At 33.1% G+C, this 24,915-nt stretch overlaps 1 long non-coding RNA gene across 4 annotated transcripts; it reads left to right on the top strand.

Annotated features, from left to right (window-relative positions):
* Window positions 1-14,333: 14,333 nt before the first annotated feature.
* Window positions 14,334-17,426, top strand: LOC140887652 (uncharacterized). Of its 4 annotated transcripts, none has more exons than XR_012151963.1 (3): window positions 14,334-14,628; window positions 14,770-17,041; window positions 17,151-17,426. It is a non-coding gene; the product is annotated as an uncharacterized lncRNA (long non-coding RNA). The 4 variants fall into 4 exon arrangements; XR_012151964.1 differs by having other exon boundaries at window positions 14,334-15,964; window positions 16,453-17,041; XR_012151962.1 differs by having other exon boundaries at window positions 14,334-16,660; window positions 16,856-17,041.
* The last annotated feature ends 7,489 nt before the right edge of the window (window positions 17,427-24,915 follow it).

Here is a 24,915-nt window from a genome sequence, read left to right as displayed (position 1 = left end):
TGTTTATTCATGGATTATGAAATGAAACATTGGCATTGAATGAAGTTTCAATTACGGTTACATCATATGAAAGTTCCGTTATGATTCATTTGTATACATCGTTAGATTTTTCAATTTTCATGCCTTTGGATTTTATGTACTGTTGGATTTTACTATGTTCTTTTTACTATGTTTTTTAGTTATTTGAAAATATATGATTTAGGCCCCGTTTGGTTTCAAAAGCCAGACCAAAAAAACACTTTTTTAAGTGCTTTTCAGTTAATAAGGTGTTTAGTTGACTAAAAAAGTGCTTAAATAAGCACTTTTTTAAGGCAAAATTAAAGCTTTTTTAAAAGTCAAAAATTGTAGCTTTTAAAAGCACTTATTTTAAAAAATATCTACAAAATCCAAACGAGCTCTTAATCTGTACTTTGTCTTGGAAGGACTGAAAATTCTTATCTTTTAATTTGTTGTTTAGTTATAGATATAGAAAGTACTCATATAATATGCTTATCTTTTATTTATGTCATATATTATTGTCCAAAACAAGTGCTTTTAACTAGTTTAATTAATGTTTAATCTGTCAAGAATATGTTTGTTGTTTAATTTTTAGAACCGATGTCCTGACATTATTTAGGAATCCAGAGTCGTGCTTATCAAAATTGAGGAAATCGACAGGTCTCTGCTTGGCAAGGTGAATAATGAAGTGCCTATGAGCATACTTCCATAATCTTTCATTATTTGCATAATCACTCCTTTGTTCTTGGTAATGGTGAGAACTCTTGCTTGGGTATTTTTTTAATTTTTTAATATCAAAAAGATATTGTATATAAATATTGTATATAATAAAAACACAAATTTTTCATCTAGTTTCTTTTCTAAAAATATTTCTTGAAGCTGTCAAAACTCAAAATATAAGTGAACAATCTCAAATCACAGAAGATGATCTCTTCAAGAATGAGTCAAACAATCACAATTATTCCTTTATAAACAAAGCAAAGCCAATTAAGTGAATGAAATATTTTTTCTTAAACTCTTTTGAAGCTGTAAAGAAGCACTGCAGAAACAATCTCAAATCACATTATCTCAACAAGCATGAGTTTTTAGCGCATAGTGATAATACAGTAGTTAAAAGATCCAAAAAACACCGCATTCATATCCACATTTCCAACTTGAAAAAACAGAACACAAAAGGTTGAATGAACTAAATATGTTAACCATAACACCAAGAACGAAAAATTCGAGCAAGAAATAACAAAATCTGAAATACATTAACGATAATACATTGATTAATACTTCAACACATTAATCACATGTTCACCTTGACAACAACAAAACAAATTTATTCACTCTCCTAAAATTTAAAAAGCTTGATATTATCGCATGAAAGTAAGCAAGTGACAGTAGGCGACACACATAGTCCCTAAATATTGTAGAAGCTCCCATCTTCGAACAAACAAAATCTTCAAAGTTAGCAAATGACAGTAGACAACATGCATAGTCCCTAAATATTATAGAAGCTTCACATCTTCGAACAAACAAAATCTTCATCTTCTCAGTAACCAAAATCACCCATTAAATTATCCACAAAACAAGCCAAATCAACCACGACAGCTCAAAAATCAACTTCAAAGTTGTGTTCTCCCTCGCCATTTTCCGATTTTCTTCGTCTAGCACATTTATCTTCCATTTTAATCCTGGAATTATATTGATTGCTCTATAGCACATTTTTGGATCCTCCCAAGCAAAAAAAATCACAGCCACCCTTCTGTAGAAGAACAAGAGACCGAAAAGCAAATGAAGATTTATTTATATTTTTGCCAAAATTTAAGAATACATAAGAAAAAGAGGGAAAAAAACCACCTTCCAACCTATGCAGCCATGAAATCTCCTACCAATGATCATTTGTCCAAGAAATTCGCAATACTTCCCGTTTCGCACACTTAGGCTCCGCTTGGATTGAAGTATTTCAAATCCATGAATTTCAAATGCATTTTTGTTGTTTAGAGAAGTAACACCACAAACATCAAATCCACTTTTTTATGTTTATATAGTAATTCATGGCAGTTGTGATGGATTTCAAGTTCATCCAATAAAGTGGTGATTTAAAATATTTTTTACTCCATCTAAGTAATGTGTAAATAATTAAGCTACGAATTTGAGATTTTTCTATGTTACATTATTAACACTAAAATTATAATCGAAATCCATTGATTTCAAATCCTTCAATCCAAGCGCAACCTTACAGAACATGAAATCAGTTTCAGAGGTTGAAGACATCTTTCAATCCTTCTTTTGATTTGGGACCCGACTAGATCTTCCAATTTTATGTGAGAAACCAGATTCAAATTTTTGGGAGAAGGATTTGATGGTTCAGAAATAATGAATCGCGATTTGGGGAAATGATTTTGAGTAGGGTTCGATATTTGATGTTGGGGAAAATTGTTGTATCTGATGGCTTTTAAATTTGTTTGGAATATGTTTGTCGTAAATATGGTTTTTATATTAATGACATGGGTTTAATTTTTCTGTTTTATATTATCATATTTTTCTACATGGAGTTTTTGAAAGCCACATGGGCTGCCAAAAGTCAAACTCCCTAAGTTAATTTACAGCTAAGCATTCCGGCACTGGACTTGGTTACTATCCGGTGAATGAATTCAATTTTGGGAGAAAAGAATTGAAATTGAAAAATATTGCAAATTACAGGTTTTTAATTGACTTATAACAGGACTGAAATTGGAAAAAGTGCAAGTTACAGGACTAAAAACGTAATTTTCTCTAAAAAAAATTTATCAATCAAACATATTACTCGATCAAAACAGATAGATATATACTAATACATTGGCCAACCAAGTGTTTGAGACATCCACTTCCACAAGCATCCTAGAAGATGCAAGTCCTGGTTCATTGAATTTCCATAAACTTATTTTTTTATTATTTTGCAACCTGCAGGGGTAAAATATGTGATGTTAATTTTTTAAAAATATATATACAACAACATTATATTATATGATACAAGTGAATTATATTATTCATGTGAAAACCAATCCTAGAATTATTAATTACTCATAAAAAGTTGCACTTTGAATAATATTTGATGTGAATTACACCTTAATATATACAAACTGATAACGTAATTGTGGGATGATCAATGTCATCATTTATTGTTCTTCTCACATTAAATTAAAGCAATATTAATAAACATCTTCGTACGTAGGTATGTATATATATCAAGAAGTAATAATGCCAAGGAAATTTAAAACTTGTATAAATTGAACCCAAAAGCAAGAAAGAAAAAAAGCCAAAAAAGAAAAGATCGATGGCAAGAATAATATTGGTAACCTTGGTTTTGTTCCTCTCATGCCACAACTTGTTGGGAGATAACGTATTGGAGGTTGATAGGCCGCTATACGTTCGACTCCACAGAAGAATACGAGACGCAGCCAAACTTCCCCCGTCTCAAATGGAGCCCCGAGCTGGCTAACATATCGTGGACAGTCGAATTCGATACAGAGAAAGAAGGAAACATCGATGGCAAGTTTTGGTTAAGTCAATATTACAAATGCGAAGATAGGTTTCATGATAGAGGCATGGAAGAAGCCGTCGAAAGTTTCCGCCGCGCAAAGGAATCGCACCACCAGCTGTTTTGGCCACGGACCACACACTTTGGGTGCTCTACCAGAGGTGGATTTGGTGGATTTTGCGGTATAAATTATACCGTGCATGTTGTTTGTTTGTATCAACCACAGTACCGGTGACATAGCTAGCTAGTTTAATAACTTATAAAGGAGGGATTTTTCCATTTCTGGAGGAAACCCTCATTTAACATATATATATATATATATATATATATACTATTCTTTAGAATTTCCTCCAATAATATATAACTTGTCCCTCTGAGTAATTAAGTCTATATATAAATAATAAATTTGCTCATAAAGTTCTTAGTTTCTGTGATGGAATAAGATTTTTTTTTCCAAGTTAATATGAGATATTGGAAACAAGTTGCTCTTAGCCTGTTACGCTGTACAGTTGCATGCTCTCCTCATATATATGCATGACAGAAATTAAGAAGAAAAATAAAGGTCCTAATTTTTTTTTTTTGTCCGATAAGTTGTTCGTTTTTTTTTGTCCATTGCAAATTTTGATTTTGGTACATTAACTTTTAATTTTCAATGATTTTGGTCCAATTACTGACATGACAGCTAGAGACACATTAACAATTTCCGATGTCACGAAAGCATTTCCGGTGTCATATCATCAGTTGAACCGAAATATCCGAAATCTAAAAGTTAGTGTACCAAATTAAACAAAAATGTGAAAATTAATGGATCAAAACCAAAAAATAAACAAGTTAATGGATAAAAAATATTTTCCCTCCTCAAAAGTATAATATATAAGAATAATTTTTTGCTCGACGACTTTTGGGTTTCTTAAACTTTGAGGTATATTTTTCCCCAAGTTCAAGTGATCTAAAAAAAAAAATCATTCTTGTAAAATCTATACCAATAGATTACTAAATTTATAAATTTTTGAAAATTATTGATTCAATAATTAATTATCAACATTCAATATTATTTTATGTACAATATTATTTTAGATTGTTTGGTAAATCTATAAAATAATTTTGGTTAACATATAACATATATATTCCATTAAAATAAACATGGTAGACATGTCATCTTTGTTGAGATGAACATAACATGCAAAAAAAAAAGAAAGAAAGAGAAAGGGAAATTCATCATATTTATACCAAATCCATAATTTTTTTAACGCACATTTTTGTCATTTCTTTATTATTCCAAAAGATTCTAATTTATTTTTTATTTCTTGTGTATTAATTTGTGATTTTAAAATTTTGAACGATATGATTATTTCATAATCGATTGAAGTAATCAGGATTCAGGACTTGCTCAAAATTACATAAATTACACATAATTTAGGAACATTTTCTTTCACAAATTATTACCATTAATTATATTAGTTTTTGAATACATACATGCTTAAGCACTAATTAATGTCGACAATAAACTCAATAAGTGCTTAAAATTTAGTTTCACATTTTTTGGGATGAATAGAATGTATTCATCAATTACAAAAAGGTATTTTCCAATCACATAATGTTGGAATTACAAAGTTTAGGTATTGACTAAGTCAGATCACATCAGAGATCAATTTGTATATCTCAAAGCCAAAAGGACACTAACTGACAATCGACAAACAATAGATGAAATGATCATATCTCATATAAGATCTTGATCAACTACTCGGTCATTAAAGTAGTCGAGCACGAGATCAATTGATGAAGATCAATTGGATTCAGTTACGAAGCTAAACTGAATCAATCTACATCATTTCATGAATTGAGTAAAAGTTAAGATTGATTAAACCAAACTGATCAACAGAAATCTTATGAATAAAGTACTTCTTCGTACCAGACAAAAGTGCCAAAAAGCATAAACATGTCGGTGTACGTACGATGTTGTCAGAGAATATCGCAAAAAAAGATAATCTAATTACCAAACATTTGAATTCAAATAAAGTCGTTACCTGTTGACGTATAAATATCCATCCTTGGGATATTTAAAAGAATCTGATTCCTCACAAACTCTCGCATAAATATTCAAGACAAAAGAGATAAACTGAAGAGAACAAACAGAGTTTATTCAAGAGTATCTTCAGAGAGTCAAAGAACACAAACACACATCTGTGTACAGGAACGGAGCCAGAAAAATCAAATAGGGGGGCGAGATCATGGTTCAAAGTTGCGGTCGCGGATACCGTCGTTCCAATTTTATTGGAATTTCACGGAACAGTTGCGGTATAATTTGCTAAAATTTTAATTGAAACAATTAACGAAAACGTTACGCGACGGCCACGGCCGCGAAATTCGTGAAATCGCCGTTTCATTCCGCGACGTCCGCAAAATCGCCGATATTTTAAAGAAAAACAACGTTATATTAATCAACCGTTTTCATCCGTAACTTTGTTGCGGCAGCTGCCGTTCCCGTTCAAGGAATGTGCTTCAAACAGGTCTAATTAAATTGGTAGGGGTTTGGCACCCGTAGGCATGTGTTGGCAGAGAATGTGCTTCAAATATCTTTGTTTTATGAAGATGCTCTTGAGCATATTTAGTCTAAGAAAGAAATAAATAAAATTAACATTTATGCCCAAGAAAAATGACAGATCACTAAGATCTTTAGGGAGAATTGAGCGTCCAAGCCACTCGCCCCCCTGCCCCCCACCATTGACTCCCTCTACCTCCTGTCCTTTTGTTCAACTTAAAAGTTGAGGGGGGCGGCTGCCCCCACTGCCCCCCCTTCCCTCCGTCTCTGTCTGTGTATTGAAAATCACATTGTGCTAAAGTGTTAAGTTGTAAAAAACTTCTCTGATACCACTTGTTAGGATCGATAGAGTGTTTAGATGGGAGGGATGAATGAACACTCCAAAATTTTTCTTCAAACTTTGCAAGGAGCTGGAATAGCAGCGGTCCAAACGTATCCTGTCTATTGAAGTATAAGCAGCAGCCTACTAAATTAGTGCAGAAACAAACTATTGAAGATCGACTGAAGCTCAAGTATGTTAATAAAAGTGACACAAAATTTGTTTATGGAAGTTCGAATGACAAAACTTTCTACATCTCCCCTTATTTTGTTTCCAGACGGTATCCGTTAGAAGCTTTGATTGGTACAATCTCTAGTACAAACCTATTTCAGCGGGAATTATCTACTGCCTACTGAAACTCTTAGTATGTACACAATATAACTTTTGAATCAAAGATTGACGTATAATATTGATACTCACAAGTGTTTACAAAGATTGACGCATAATATTGATCCTAAAGATCTGATATGTCGAAGAGTGTGTGCAAGAGTAACTTTTTGAATTGAGAGTTGAGTGTTGAATGCAGTAGAATGCTTATTGTAGGCTTTTTTTCGTCTCTCTGGTGTCCCTACTTGAAATGGCCGATCGGCTTTATATAGATGTTGGTTTCAGCATCCATAAGAGGCTTTATTTATTCTTTAATGATTATTCCTGAAACACGAAATATATTTATCAGATATAGTGTTCTAAAATGGACGTGCAATACATTCTCATTTAATTCTTAGTACGATGCATTAAATGCGACGTCTCATCATATCAAAACGGCTATTTTAATATGCATTGAGTTGAACCTTGCTTATTGCTTCTATATTATCGTAAAACTACTGGTTCTGTTCTACTGGTTTATATGCTTATGTTCTACTATTTTTGTTCTACTGGTTCTGTTCTAGTCTTATTTATAAGTTTATATTTACTACTTTACTTAGTTATTCTATTTTCTAAGTCTGTCCGAATCTACTGCTACTGGTTCAGTATATATATCACCAAAACTAAAATCCTTAACAAAAATGGTGTTCGTAAAAGGTTTATATCAACTTGTAGAATATGAGTATATTTTTTTTTGGGAAAATTGCAAATTTAGTCCGGTATGTTTGTCACTTTGCGATTTTGGTCCTCCATGTTTTCACATTTCAGTTTTAGTCCTGCATCTTCTGATTTTTGGCAATTTTGATCCTTTTTATTCAAAAATTCTTACGTGGCAATATACACGTGAGCTCCACATCAGCATTGAATTGGTGCCACGTCAGCGCCACGTTGGAAAAAGGACTAAATTTGCCAAAAAAATAAAGATAGCGGACTAAAACTGAAATGTGAAAACATAGAGGACCAAAATCGCAAAGTGACAAATATATAGGACTAAATTTGCAATTTTCCCCTTTTTTTTTGACAAACAATATGAGTATATTTTTAATATTCAATGGGCTCCTATAGCAACAACTTTGTATTCGTTCTCGCTTTATGAAAATTATTAACTCAAGTTGCTATAAAAGTTAATTGTAGCTCATTTTAAACTCATTTTAAAGTTTTATTTTTCCCATGTGGGACATGGGTCTCACAGTATCTGTACAAATTGCACCCTACTTGATGTATCAAAAAATTGATATTACTCGATTGGAGAATATTTGGGTAATTTGTGGAGATCCGAGTGCCCAAACTAATAATGAAATATATCCAAAGAAAGAACTTCACTTGTTGTTTATCTGCATCACAAATGTAAGGTCCAAAAAGTCCACTAGCTTAATCACGGTTAATTGATTAAATTATATGATTTAATGCATGTTATTTAGAATGTTTAATTGTTATGTTTAATTATGTGATTAATTTAAATGCCTGAAATTGTAAGCATATGTATGATTTTAAAGTTTTCATGTTGGAATTAATCTTGGGTCGCAGGAACGAGTCTAGCCTTGAAACGAGTTAAGAAAATATTTTAAATTAAGTTTAAAGGGATGCAGTGTATTTTTATTTAAGTGGGAGAGTAAAAAATTTTAAAGGATTTTAAGAGTAACTAATGGGCCGTGTTGGAGCCCATTAGTCACAAAAGAAAAGCGTTCAGAATTTATTTTTGAACACTCATTTTGAACTCTCACTTTTCTTTTCTCAAAATCTCTCTCGAACACTGCGATCTTCAGGCTAGGGTTCTTCCACTTCTCAAGGCTCGATCGTTCCGCCGTCCAGGTTAATCCGAATCAAACAATTCAGGCAAGTTTTTACTGTTTTTAAACCCATTCAAGAATATATGTATTTTTTTAAGGTAAAACCAAGGTGTTTTGATTTGATGATATATGCACGTTCTTGAAAAATTTATGAGTATGTTGCTTGATTGTGATACGTGAAGCATTCCTGATGTGTTCGGTTCAAGTTTATTGAGTTTTGAATGAGTTGAAGGCAAGAAATCAGAGTGTTGGGGTAAAAGTTGGAATGAGGGTTCTTGATTCAAAATCTTTGAAATGGTTGTTGTTTTGGGAAAAGTTATTTTGAAGTTTTGATGTGGTTGAATGTTATTTTTGATGGAAAAACGTCCCAAAGCATTGTGGGTTTTGAAACTGTGCAGAAAAGATCAGTTTTTTGGAGATAGGTGTCGCGACGGCGCGCCCGCGCCGCAGGCTCGAACTTCCCACCCCATTTTACTAGTTTTTGGGTCCTAAAAATCATGATTTTGATATTTTAATGTATTTTAATTATTTTTAAGAATGTCCATGAAGAATGTTAAAGTTTTCAAGGTCCGAAACGGACGGAATGCCTCACGTGGATCGGTCAAATTATGTATTGCATGATTATGTGATTTTCTCATGAAAGCTAATTTCTCATGAAATGTTTTGAAGGAATTTAAGCATGTAGCATCACCAGAAATTTTATGAGCATGTTACGAGGTTTATGAAAATGATATGATATGATTTGATAAGATGAATGATTTGATACATGAAAAATATTTTGATGAATTATGCGTCTTGTGGTGATTATATGGGGTATGCACTTCGGGATGAGCACCGGAGCGGCTATCCAAACATGGCTCACGGGATGGTTATATGGGGTATGCACTTCAGGATGAGCGCCGAAATGGCTATCCAAAGAATGAAAGTTTACGGGCGTAATGTCATATGCTTGTTGATCAACAGGAAACCATGAATGGCTCGGTATGACGGTTACCACACTACTCATACTTCATCACCTCAAATATTTTTATGTTATGGCTACATCAAAGTTATGTTTATTGCATGAAAGCTTAAGTTAATGTTTTTCTTTTAAAGTAGAAAATCTTTTTTCTTCTGCCTGTTCTTGCTGAGTCTTTCGACTCACTATACTTGAATGGTGCAGGTAACGATGATGTGGATGCTTATATTATGATTATGTGACCGGGCATGAAGAAGAGGCCGGGGTCGGTCCAACGGGCAATGCATGAGTGTGAACGCTTAGCATGGGAGATGTTTTAAAAACATTTTTTTTTAATTTGATGAGAGGCAAACAAATTTAATTTTCTTTAGTTATTGGTCATGTTTGGCAAAGATTTTTAGATACTATTTTATTATGTGAAATTTTTATATGCTCCTTTTAATAAAGAAGATGATGCTTCCGCAAAATTTTTATTTTTACCAAATTTAAGTATGTATGTTTGAGTAACGTTTCGATTGTGAAATTGGGACATTACAACAAAGCAAAGTGAATGGTACTGTGAGTTGTCCGGCAAAGACATTAAGACGCTAAAGTCAGTATTTGCTCAATATAAAAAATTCCAATAAAAATTCTAGAGAACTAGAGTATGTGACAATAGAGAGTGTACCTTAACAATGATAAGACTTAAGCTATTTATAAATAGTCGAAAAGTTTCATGGGTTTGAACCTCCAATTGACTTCATGACTTGTAAGAATTTGTGTCTTTATAAAATGTCCAAATAAATATCTAAATAATATGGAACCCATATGGATTAAGTCATTAGGCTTTGGCCGGGATAAAATCAAATTGGGTCATAACCCATTACAACTATATATTTTTTTAATTTTTTTTTGAAAATACTGCACCCTACTATTTGAAGGTTGAGTAACACTCTTGTGAGACGGTATCATCCGTGAGACATGTCAATTCTACTCATATTTATAATAATAAGTAATACTTTTGACATAAATTGTAATACTTTTTAATGGATAACCCATATAAAAGATCCGTCTCATAAATATGACCCTTGAGACCGTCTCATATAATTTTTTGCCTTGAAGGTTTTATACATAAGGAATTTTATAAGAATCATTGGAAATTTATTAATGGATATCACTAGATTTTTTATGGTAGAGTTTTAAAAATGTCACATTTGAATATCACAATATTTTTTAAAACATAAAAAAAAACTAATTTAGATACAACTAGATTTTTATAGAATTTCTAAAAATTTAGATTGATTACATCTGCCTGAACTTTTAAAATAAAAAAAATATTTAAATTTCCTACTTGGAATACACCCTATAATTGTGAGAAAATAAATAAAGTTTTAAACTGCTTGTAAATTGTAATCATAATTATGACATTTTAAATGAACATTAATTTCATCATTTATTATCCTTATGTCATTAAACCGCGCAACATTAATTCGCATTCTTTATATGGACATTAACGAGGAATTATTGACAATGGAAGTTCAAAATTTATAAATTGAACCCAAAAACAAGAAAGAAAATTGAAAAAAAATAAAGAAATAAAGAAATGACAAGAATATTTTTACTAACCCTAGTTTTATTCCTCTCATGCCACACCTTGTCAAGCCAAAATGAAAGTGGATCTGACCTGGAAAAACGATTGTTTGCTCGAATCCACAGAAGAATACGAGGTGCGGCCAAACTCCCCCCTCTCAAATGGAGCCCCGAGCTGGGCAACGCGTCGTTCAACATCGCCATAGAACAAGCTCAAGGGACCTATAGTAAGGAAAAACCCCAAGAAGGTAACATCGACGGCAAGTTTTGGTTGAGTCGATATTACCAGTGCGACGAGAGGAATTCAAATAAAGTTATAGAATCCGCGGTAGATAGTTTCAGCCACGGACAGGGCTCGCGGCTCCAGATGTTTTGGCCACGCACCACGTACTTCGGCTGCTCGGCCTACGGTGCATGGGGCACTACGTGTGGTTTACAAAGTTATACCGAGTATGTAGTGTGTTTGTATCAGCCACCAATACCTGCCAAATTTTAAAAATAACGTTGAATTATAAGTTTTTTTTTCAATTAAATTAAAAAAGAAATAAGATTATAATTGGGGTAGGGATTCTTTTTTTCATTTCATGGGGATCGAGAATCTCCTTTTTTAAGGGAATCAAAACCATACGATTAGAGTTATTTTCTAAAGTAGTACTTAAGGTATAAATATAAATATATATTATTTATGTAATGAATAAATGCCGGCTCATGTTCATTTCAACAATTCAACCTGCATTCGACTGAATAGTTTCGTAGATTATAATGTGCGTAACGGGATTACGTATATATGTTGTTTACTAAATTTTATATATGTGTGTGTGTGTGTGAGAAGAGATTAATCTCATAAAAATTCCACTGCCAGCTATAGGTTCCTTGTCCATGAATGAATTTACACATAATAACAGTAAACGTAACCAAATCACGAATATTCCGAGTTATAATGGACAAAAAAAAATATTTTCTCTTTAGTCTTGTATATTTACTTATTTGCGATATTCGGTCCTCTATATGTTGTCAGATTTCATTTTTTGTATTTTTATTTTTTTGGTAATTTTAGTCTTTTTTTTGTCATGACGTTGTTGCATGTGATATCAATATAGTGTCGAAGTGTATAGTGTCACATCAGCATTTTCGACAAAAATGACTAAAATTATCCAAATTCATAACATACATGACTGAGACTGAAATCTGAAAACATAGAAGATAAAAATCACAAATTGACAAAATTACCGGACCAAAATAATAATTTTTCCTAAATTATATTTGCAATGTAGTGCCAGCTTTATAAAATATTGTGTTCAAATTTTATTTTTTATTCACATAAAGATATTTTGGAAGAGACATTTTTATTAAAGAATTGATATATTTCATGTGACCTCCCCCGAAGTTAATTAATTGCGTGAAAAACAATTCAGTATAGAAGATACAGATCTATTGGCATCCATATCCATAAACAATGTGTATATAAAGATATTGTAAGGCATATCGATTGTGATCCAGGACCTTCAGCTAAATGGGATTCCTGGCACTTTTACAACTTAAAAGGCTATTATTCCAAAGTAGTTCAGGTACTGTGGAATAATATCAGAGTACAAGTTAAAACTCTGTTTTGCATATTTGAGATGTCAGTTTTGTGCCTTTGAGAAGTTCGAATATGTGTTCAGTTTCAGTGCTTTCTACTTTGCACTTTGCAGTGAGTAATCAAATCTCTATTTGAGCTTGTGTTAGAATCAAATATCTGTTCTTACCCGCAGACACGTCACAATAAAAAATGTTGTATACAGTATATAAGATAACGGTTAATAGTAGGTTACACATTGTAATTTCGAAGCTAACGTATAAGTCAAGTGTGTAATGTTTATTGTATATTTATGATAACTCTGCCACAATTACAGCCTCACGACTTGTTCTACACAAGAGTAGAGTAGCATCGAACTCACGGTCTATTAAAAGTCTTAGCCTCGTTATCTTATTTTCGAATAACGCCCAAAATCACTCTTTGAAAAAACAAGAAGACCAAAGCATATTTATTGATCGATAAGATAAATCACTCGAAGGAAATAAAAGACAAATTTGGTGAGTTTTGAAAGAAGAAGAATATTAAGTGAACTTTTATGTTTATGCGCAAAATTGGGATTTTTTTTTTCCTGTTATCAACCATTCAAAAAATATTGGTTTAAGCTTTCTATAAATTGAAGTGGTGTGTATGTTTAGTAAGCTGTGAAACAGGCCAATTCATGGCGGGACGGGCCGGCCCACCAAAAACCCACCTTTTGATCAGTCGATGACGGATCGGCCCACCATCCTAACGGGCTGAAAATCCTCAATTTAACCCAACCCAATGTGGGTTGCGGGTTAGGCGGGCCGGCCCGCGGATTGGCTCATGACAAATAAAAATAAATAAAAAATATTATAATTAATTATAAATATTAATAGAAACATATTAATAAAAATTTTAATTATTGATTTCATGTGTTTAAATTTTATATAAAGTAATTAATACAAAAACAATTTACAACTTTTATTAAAAAATACATATATCACAATAAAAATAAAAATACATTATTAATTCTCCAGGCCCGCGGCCAACTCGTGCGGGTCGCGGGTCTAGGCGGGTTGGCCCATCTAGGCCCACCTTTTGTTGAATTGAAAAAATTTCAACTTAACTCACTTAAATTGTGTGGTGAGCCGGGCCGACCCGACCCGACCCGACGGGCCTAACCAAATTGACGGCTCTAATGATTAGAGCCATATTCTGTAATTTTTGAACGGGGATTTAAATGATAAAAAAATATCAATATTTTCAATAATAGGATATGAAATTGGATCGATCAAATATAAGTTTATTGAATTCATGATATGTTTATTTGAAATAAATTGGGTAATATTATTTTTTTTAAAATTTAATACTATAGAAATTTTAGAAAATTGAAATTCTAAAATAAAAAAATTGAAGAGGGCCATGCTATATGATTTTTTAAAATTGAATAATTCATAGAATTGTTAGAAAATTTAAATTTTAAAATAAAAATTTGAAGTTCTAAAATTAAAATTAACATTAAAATTAAAGGTCATACAATGTGTATATGAGAATTATACATTAAATTATAAATTATATTCAAAATTATAAAATTATTTAATTAAAAATTTTAATATCTTTAAAAGACTTCTGTCAAATAAAAATACAATAATAATTTTGTAATTTCAAGTTAATTAAACGTCTAAAAATTATATTTACCGTATTCTCCTAAATATTAAAAGGTAATTATCTGTTGGAGATTTTTAACAGCTAGAAGTGAAGCGCAGCTGGCAGCAGCTGCTCCGGCGAAGAAACCTAACCCAGAGTTCCCATTTTCCGTTTCACCTGCGAGCCGCCGCCGCACCACGTTCCCCACTCCTACAAGACCGGCGACCACCGCATTCCTCGCCAGAAAGCAGGAATAGAGAAACGGGAAGAAACCTGCAAAGCAGAGATTTTTAGCTTTTTATTTGAACTTCTATTTTTCTTCGATCCAACGCTGAATCAATTAATTGGAATCAATACGCTGATCCCCGAGATTTCTTAAGCCTGAAAACGGTGTAAGTCCTAGCCTTGGATTATTTTCCGTAATTTCTAGCGTGTGTGTGTGTGTTTTTTTTTTGGTAGTTTTTTTAACTTTCATTGTTTCAGCCTCTGAAACCCATTCCTTTGCGTATGAATTTATGAGAAGTTTTTTTTAGGATCGTAGTAGAGTGCGGATATGAGTTGGGAAATGGCAGGGTTTCTGGAGTCCGGTTGAAACGCTCCTGCTGCAGCGAGAAGCCCTGCTGTGCAGTCCAGAAGGGCTGCTGTCCAACTTATTTCCGATCTGTTAAACTGGTAAAATAGGTCTTGAAACATGATAAAATTCTTTTGCCAGGTGTTGTATGAAGCTCCAAAGTCCTTGACAAGAACTGAGCGAAAATTCATGGGTTTTTTTATTGGAAAAAATGAAATAAAGCACCCGGATTTGTTTCTGCCGAAAAATTGATTTCCCTTAAAATTTTCACCCTTTTAAAATATTTTAATTTTACTTTTTTTAATAATATAAGATTAAGTTTTCTCCTGTGGCTTTACATTTTTATTTATCATGAGATTTAGAGCCAAATTTAGGTGATTTTATGTCGAATAAAGTGATTTTTAAATTTATTAAATTCGTTGAGTATAAGCCATTTCAGGTGATTCTTGGAAGGTCAAGTGTTTGGAAAATTTCCAAGTATTAATTAACTAAAAGAAGGTTCATTTACTTAGAAAATTGGTAAACAAATTCTTTAATTTGAGTAGTCTGGAAATAAAGTGAAAAATAGAAATTATGGGACAAGTTCTTAGTTATGTTGTACCACGATTTTATGAATTAGTGAAACATACTCAAAGAATTAACCAGTTCCGATTCAAGTTTTAAGGAAAAGACATTGTATGAGTCTATGAAACTTGCTATTTAAGAATTTGGCAGCTTCTTGGATTCAGCATGTTAGCGTGCGGTTGTGTGGTTAATGTGCTATTTCTCTATCTGCTCGAAAGTTATGAGGTAATGGGTGTGGCCTATGGCATTCTTTACGGTGCACAGGCTGCACCTTTGTCAATCTTTGCATTCATGGCTTGTACAGAGTTATGTCATCCAGGGATTATTATTTGTGAATGATTGGGACTATTGGTTAAGCATTTCATCCTTGTGTAAGGTATATGGACTGTATTCCAAATATTAAGTGTTGAGATTTTGTATGACTTTTCAAACCCAATATGCACCGAATGTCTGCAATTTACGAGCATCATGTTTAATTTGCATGTTATGCTATGCTATGTCATATCTAGCATATGTTTATGTTCTAATCTAGTTGATTTTATGGCGTGTTTAGGTGAAAAACAAGGATACAAGTAATAGAAGTCACCAAAATGGTAGGTGGTGAAAATGTTAACGATCCCAAATATGTTGTTTAGTTCATTGATTTTTGTATGTTTTATTAGGGCCTTGCTTTGAATTCATGGATCATGTGATTACGGATTCTTAGGTTGTGTTTGGATGAAAGGATTGAGTGTATTTGAGGATTTGAAATGTATGGATTTCAAATCACTAGGTTGAATAGTATATTTAAAATTGAAATAAAAAAATATACTTTGGCAACACAGAAGATTTCTAATCCTTCATTTTAATTTTTAGCCAAATGAATTTGAGATATGGATTCGAAATCCAATCCACCAAAATCCTCCGGTTCAGTAAAATGGTTTATTTTACAATACGACAGAGGACTTGTCTCTTTGCAATCATTTTATTTCATGATTTATGCTTTATTTGCAGACTGGAAATTTAAGCTTAATTTTCTTAGATTTTAGAAAAATTTTATCAATCTATGGATTTTATATCACAACTCTAATACAAATATTAGCTTTTGCATGCAAGTTTATTAATGTGAGGACCAATGACCCTGCTCTGCAATTTCGGTGTATTTTTCATGTCGAGATTTACAAGATAAAAAGTGGAACGGATAGGTGTGATTTCTTTAGTTACTGAGAAAAGAGGATGGAATGATACTGAAATTTCTTGTTATGGATATAAGCGATTGAAGATTGCTCAGAGTGCTCGGATACTTTAAAGTGAGTAGTTGGTTGGTTATGATGATTTCTCTCTCGATCTTGTCAAGTAAATCTAATTGATATAGTCATTTGATTACAGTAAAGTAAATATCAGTCATTATATTTTGGGAAAAACTCTGTTACCTCATGGATTTCAGTTTCCAGCAGCTGTTGATTTAAGCTAACAGTTTGCAACTTTGATGACTTTATCACAAGGCAATGTATATCTGTGTTAAACGTGAGAAGGCAACTTACTTCTTGCAATGCGTTCCAAGTGAGACGATTCTACAAATCAAGGAGAAGTTGCAAGAACTCATTGATAAGCCAGCCAACCATCAAAGATTGATATTAATGTCAAATCAGGAAGTGTTGGATGATTCAAAATCCTTGGCAGATCAAAAGGTTGCACCATAATTTTTTTTTTTTGAAAAAAATAATTTGAAGTCAATTTGTGATTTATTTTACTTCAGCCTGGAACCTAAAGCGTCCCTTATTTCTTTATGTCTTTCAGGTTGAAAATGACGCCGTCGTTGCCCTGACCCTGAGAAAAGGTTCTCTAATTTCCATAGATTTGCTTTCTCTTAGAACATGAAAACATAACTTATTAACTTATTACATTGTTAGTGAGTAAATCATAGACCATTTATTTTGTATTTTCATGTCAGCTTTATATTTCTTCTGTGATGAGGATATAAACTATGAAAATAAATATGCATCTAAAGGGATTTGTTATTGTGGCTAAGAAATGATCATAGATGATGGATATCTAACTGATCAAAATCGTTTATTGTCATTGTAGTAATCTCCACGAGAGTAAATTCTGCATGTACATGATGAAAATTGTGAAAGGAAGATTCCCATAAATTGTCTCGAGTCTAGAAACCAAGAGAGTGGCCATCCTCTCTCTTCATCAGCTTAGGCTTCTGATATATATATATATATTCACAAATTCCATTCAATCACAGGTTCAATCAGTTAGTTGATCTCCTTGCGCACTAATCTAATTGATCAATTAACGTTGACATACGAAAAAATTAGATATCAGTTGATCAACATCAAGTGAACTCAATTTAGATAGCTTAGAGACAAACTTTTATAGTGAGATTAGGAATATAAGTTTACCAAGCACCAAACTGATTCCTATTTAGCTGTTTCGATAATTAGATTCCATCCCAACACTCTTAAGATTTAGCGTTTAGTTTATTGTTGCATGCATACAATTCATGTCCTCTTATAATAACATAATTTGATCTATGAATTTATTTAAATATAATTTTTTGCGTAAGATGTCAATGTAGGCATGTGTATTGGAAAAACTTCAATATGACATAAGAAAGCAACAATAAATTTAGCAGTTGAGGCTCATGTTGAACACAATTTCCTTAAATAGATTGTCTCAACTACTTATGATTATAGCACTGTAAATCACAAGTTTCTTAACAAAAAAAGTTTATAAACTCTCTTTTGTCGAAATAAGAAAAAGCAAGAATGTATGCAGAATGTTTGTGAATTATTTCAAAAATGAACTTTAATGTGATATTTAAAATTATTTTCATATAGGGACATGTTGGTTCACCATCTGGTATAACTTTTAATAAAAAAAACTAATCAAAACCACCCAAGGAAGCTAAAAAAATCATAAAATTCAAAAAAGGCATGCACTATTTGATGAAATAGAGTTTAGGCACCACTTTTCAGTGCTTGGGAAAATTCCCAGGCAGAATCCCACCCCAGGTGCCTAGGCGCCATTTTAAGGGCCTAGGCGCCCCCCGGTAGGGATGGCAACGGAGTGGGTTCGGGCGGGTTTGGGCAAACCCGAAACCCGCCCCGCCGACCCGTGGACCCGGCGGGTCCAATTCGTGTTAGACCCGTTGGACCCGTCAAATTAAATATAATTTAAATTTTATTAAATAAAAAATTAAATAAGTTAAAAAATTAACAAATCATCATTAAATTTATTTTTTAATTTATATTAATAATATTTAGGACAAAAAAATATTTCTACAATTTAAAATATATCATTTTTTTATTTAATTAATAATTAATATCAAAAAAAAAATCATAATAATAGATTTTCATATTAAAAATATCATAATATATTAAAATTATTTAAATCCAAAAATATTATAAACTCAAATTAGGAATAAAATATTGATTATGTAATATAAATAATATAATTATATATTATTAATATATATACATGCATATTTTACATTTACATTAAAGTATATTTAATATATATTTTTTTGGCGGGGTGGGTTCAGGTCGGGTCCATCCAAACCCGGGACCCGCCCCGGACCCGCATGTGGACCCGCTTGGCCGGGTCTAAATCCGCCCCGTCAGGTCGGGTTCAATGCGGGGTCGGGTTTAGACCCGATCCATTGTCATCCCTATCCCCGGTCGCCTGGGAATTTAGTTGTGCCCATTCGCCTCAATTTTTCATTTTTTTGTTTTTTGTTTTTATTTTATTTTTTCGAGATTTTCATTGCTTAATTTCAATTCCTTAAACACAATCAAAATTTCCAAAAATCCCCCCAACATGAATGAAATTAATTCATGAATGCACATGATGTCAAAGAGAGTTCACACAAAAATTCAGTGCATCAGAAGAGGTAGCTTGTAGTTTTGAATCTTTCGTAATAGAATACTATCGGATTTACTTGGCCGCGAAGTGAACATGATATCTTGAACTTATTAGCAGTTTGTGTAAACCTAGACAATAGTACCGACAGAATGACTTTACTTCATTTCTACACAGTAATCAAAACAATGCATATAAATTCTTCGGAGCCAAATTCAAATACCTCGTCATTGATATTGTTTGAATCTTCATCGGCCAAGAGACATTTCACATGATCATCTTCACTTTCACTGGTCTCAGAGTTAGAAGATTCAGAGCTGGATTATGCCCATTTGGCTTTGTTTTCCTTGGCTATCATCGTTTTTATTTCTCTTCTGGATTTCTTTGTCATTTCTAGGGTATTTATTTTGCTTTTTTGGTTTGTCCTTCTTGGGTTTTGTGCAGTCTTCAATGAAATGACCTGTCTTTCCACAATTGAAACATGCAGAATCTCCAATATTTCCTTTCTTATGATTTTTGTATTGATAGGGTCGCTGATTTTTCTTCATGAACCTTGAAAATTTATTGATGAATAGTGACATTACTTCGTTGCTGATCTGCTCAGCAGTCATTTCTAGTGCTGGTTCAGCAGTACTGGTTCTTGCAACTATATGACCAGTAGTGACTACTAAAGCTTAAACATGAGGTTCTAATATTGTTGTTTCTCCGCTTCTAATCTGCAACTCGAATTCAGATTCCTTGAGGTCTGCAAATAGGTCATGGATCTCTATCTTGTTCATGTTCTTCGCCTCTCGCATGACTATGATTTGTATATCTCATTCCTTTGGTAGTGCTTGCATCACTTTGAGAGATATCTCCTGATTGTTTTATTCATTAACCAGGTTGCTGAATATTTATTCAAAGTATCTCATGGATTTACCGGTCCTCATTTTGATGCTCTCAAACTTTTGAGCAGCTACTTAAAGTTTGTTCTCCTTTGTTTTCTCATTCCCTTCACAGAGTTGGATCAATTTCTCCCAAATTTCTTTGGTCGTGTTACAAATCTTTATTTTGTTGAATATTGTATATTGTACAGAGTTTTATATAGGATATATTTTGCGACGTTGTCCAAATTCACCTTTTTCTTGTCTTCATTTTTCCATCCGCTCTTGAGTTTTACAGTCATTTGTGGAAAGCCATCTGATATGGCAACAGTCGTGTTGGCCTTCGTGATTCTGAGTGGTCCATCGATGATCACGTACCACATATCATCTTGTGCATAAAGATGATCTTGCATTTTGATTTTCCAGTCTTTTCGAGAGAAAATGAGAATCTTACTGAAGGATGTCATAAATATGAGCTTCTCAGAGACAGGATAACCTTATCTGATACCACTTGTTAGGATGGGTGGAGTGTTTAGATGGGAGTGGGGAATGAACACTCCAAACTTCTCTTCAAAATTTTCCAAGGAGCTGGAATATCAGCAGTCCAGGCGTATCCTGTATATTGAAGTAGAAGCTACAACCTACTAAATTAGTGCATAAACAAACTATTGAACATCGACTGAAGCTCAAGTATGATAATAAAGGTGACACCAAATTTGTTTATGGATGTTCGAATGATAAAACTTTTTATGTCTCCCTTTATTTTGTTTCCAGAAGATATCCACTAGAAGCTTTGATTGGTACAATCTCTAGTACAAACTCATTTCAGCAGGAATTATCTACTGCCTATTGAAACACTTAGTATCTACACAATCTAACTTTTGAATTGACTTTGTTCAAAAGTTAACTTTTCTCTGAACTTGATATTCACAAGTGTTTACAAAGATTGACAAACAATATTGATCCTAAAGAACTAATAAGTGTTTGCAAGAGTAACTTTTTGAATGGAGACTTAAGTGTTGAAAGCAGTAGAATGCTTATTGTAGGCTTTTCCTTTCGTCTCTCTGGTGTTCCTTCTCGAAATGGTCGATCGGCTTTATATAGATGTTGGTTCCAGCGTCCATAAACGATTTTATTTACTCCTTAATGATTGTCCCTGAAACACAGAATTAGAGGTGTCAAAATGGGCTAGGTCTGTCGGGTTGGCCCGCCCCGCCGTAAAAAATTGGTGGGTTGGGTTGGAAATTTTCCAACCCGCCTAAAATGTGGGTCGGCCCGCACCGCCCCGCCCAATGATGGGTTGTGGTGGGTTGCGGGTTGGCTCGCAAAAACCCGTCAATTTACACGTGAGCCAGTTGGGTTGGCCCACCCGCCACCTAAAATAGGTGGGTTTGGTTGGCGTTTTCTCAACCCGCCTAAAAGGTGGGCCGGCCCGGTCCGACCCGCCTAATGGTGGGTTACGACGGGTTTTTGGCCGGCCGGCCCCGCTGGCCCGTTTTGACACCTCTACACATAATATATTTATCAAATCTATGTGTTCTAAAATGGACGTGCAATAAATGATCATTTAATTCTTAGTACGATGCATTATGACCGCTTAAATCGATGTTTACTAGCAAGTATATTAGGTCAAGTAATAGTAAGTTGGACAGAGAATCCAAGTGTCGAACCCACATGGACTGATATATGTAATTACCAGAATATAATCATTTTAACTTAATCTAGACTAACCAATAAAAACGACGTGATTTGTTTGATTAAAATAAAATTAATAAATAATTTAAAATAAAATATGAACGCGGTAAACAATTTGGAATTTAATTCAATATTAAGAAATTCGATCAAGGACACACGTAGGTACTGAACAAATCATGCAACAAGTAGTAAATTCAAGACCCAAATATAATTTTATATTACGACAAGTTCTCCTAATTTGTTTAATAGTCTATTTTTAGAACAGTTAAACCTATTCGAATATTAACAGATCAATTTTTAATAATTCAAATCAATTTCAAATGCATTGGAATTGTGAGAATCCAGTTTACACCTGAAACCTCACAATGAAATCGAATATTATTTTTAGTCGATTTAACCTCGTGTTGGTTAATGGAGTGATCGAAACCAATTCCTCACCTTTCGACTTAGAATCGATTAACAAACAAGTAAACAATTGGTCAGATTATTCAAAAGACAAATTTAATCCAAAAACCATTAATATAAAACCGAATCTGAAAAATCTCAAACAAACATCCAAGTTTTCTACATACATTTGTTCGGATGAATCACGTGAACTTGATCGAAAGAAAACTACTACTCAAAGTTTAACATAATTCACAATCAAAGTCTTCAAAATAAAAATAAAATAAAAATAAAAATAAAACTAGATGGATGATTGTAGCCACTTCCTTTCTTATAATTCGCGTTCGTAACCCTCAATCTGATGATAGAAAGCCTATATATACTCTTAAATCTTCAAAAGATATAATCCTTCACGACCAAGGAAATTTTCCAAAATAAAACTCTACACGCTCGTCTCATCCGAGCGGTAGAAACTTCCCGCTCGAGCGAGAATACTTCTGTCTCACAATTTTTTCCTTCTCCGCTCGAACGGTAATAAAGCCCCGCTCGAGCGAGCATATTTCTGTCTGGCACTTGATTCTCCTCTCGCTCGAGCGGTAAAATCGTTCTGGTTTGAAAGTATCCTTGTTTTGCCATTTCCTACACAAAAACCCGGGAGAATGTTATGTAGACATGAGGCATGAAATATGATCAAAACTAAATTAAAAACATAAACAATGACACATGAATGTATGCAAAACAAAAATAAAGCAACATCATAATATGCACACAAAACACAGTTATCACATTAAATGCGACATCTCGTCACATCAGAACGGCTATTTTAATATGCATTAAGTTGAACCTTGCTTACTGCTTCTATATTGTCGTAAAACTATTGGTTTTGTTTTGCTGGTTCTAATATGCATATGTTCTACTATTTGTTTTACTGGTTCTGTTCTAGTCTTATTTACATTTCTACTTAGTTATTTTATTTTCTAAGTTTGTCCGAGTCTACTGCTACTGGTTTAGTATACATTGTCAAAACTAAAATTCTTTACAAAAGTGTTGTTTGTAAAATATTTATATTAACTTGCAGAATATGAGTATATTTTTTTTACATTCAATATATAGTCATGGTATCTGTACAGATTGCACCTTATTTGATGTAGCCAAAAATTGATATTACTCGATTGAAGAAGATTGGGTAATTTGTGGAGATCCGCGTGCCCGGACTAATAATAGAATAGTCCAAAGAAAGAACTTCACTGTTTGTTTACCTGCATCATAAAGCAAAGTGAATGGTATCGGGAGTTGCCCGACAAAGACATTAAGACGCTCTAGTCAGTATTTACCCAATAAAAATTCAATAAAAATTTTAGAAAACTATTGCATGTGACAATAAAGAGCGCACCTTAACCAAAAGAGGACTTGAGTTATTTATAGATAATCAGATAGTTTCATGGGTTTGAGCCTTCTATAAACTTTTAAGAATTTGTGTTTTTATAAAATGACCAAATAAATATATAATAATATTACAGTACCCAAATGGATTAGGTCATTGGACTTTGGCCGAAATAAAATCAAATTGGGTCATAACCCATTACTACTATATTTTTTTACATTTTTTTGAAAATACTGCACCCTACTATTTGAAGGTTTTATACAGAAGGTATTTTATAAGAATAATTGGAAATTTATTAATGGATATCACTAGATTTTGTATGGTAGAGTTTTAAAAATGTCACATTTGAATATCACAATATTTTTTAAAACTTTAAAAAAAAACTAATTTAGACAATTTCGAATACACCCCATAATTGTGAGAAAATAAATAAAGTTTTGAACTTGTAAATTGTAATCATAATCATAACATTTTAAATGAACATTAATTTCATCATTTATTATCCTTATGTCATTAAAGCGCGCAACATTAATTCGCATTCTTTATATGGACATTAACGAGGAATTAATGTCAATGGAAGTTCAAAATTTATAAATTGAACCCAAAAACAAGAAAGAAAATTGAAAAAAATTGAAATAAATAAAGAAATGACAAGAATACTATTACTAACCCTAGTTTTATTCCTCTCACGCCACACCTTGTCAAGCCAAAATGAAAGTGGATCTGACCTGGAAAAACGATTGTTTGCTCGAATCCACAGAAGAATACGAGGTGCGGCCAAACTCCCCCCTCTCAAATGGAGCCCCGAGCTGGGCAACGCGTCGTTCAACATCGCCATAGAACAAGCTCAAGGGACCTATAGTAAGGAAAAACCCCAAGAAGGTAACATCGAAGGCAAGTTTTGGTTGAGTCGATATTACCAGTGCGACGAGAGGAATTCAAATAAAGTTATAGAATCCGCGGTAGATAGTTTCAGCCACGGACAGGGCTCGCGGCTCCAGATGTTTTGGCCACGCACCACGTACTTCGGCTGCTCGGCCTACGGTGCATGGGGCACTACGTGTGGTTTACAAAGTTATACCGAGTATGTAGTGTGTTTGTATCAGCCACCAATACCTGCTAAATTTTAAAAATAACGTTGAATTATAAGTTTTTTTTTTCAATTAAATTAAAAAAGAAATAAGATTATAATTGGGGTAGGGATTCTTTTTTTCATTTCATGGGGATCGAGAATCTCCTTTTTTAAGGGAATCAAAACCATACGATTAGAGTTATTTTCTAAAGTAGTACTTAAGGTATAAATATAAATATATATTATTTATGTAATGAATAAATGCCGGCTCATGTTCATTTCAACAATTCAACCTGC

This window comes from Henckelia pumila, chromosome 3, assembly GCF_033568475.1.
Source record: "Henckelia pumila isolate YLH828 chromosome 3, ASM3356847v2, whole genome shotgun sequence".
Taxonomy (NCBI): Eukaryota; Viridiplantae; Streptophyta; class Magnoliopsida; order Lamiales; family Gesneriaceae; genus Henckelia; species Henckelia pumila.
The sequence above is the reverse complement of the archived record's forward strand: the minus strand, read 5'-3'. Positions and strand labels throughout refer to the sequence as shown.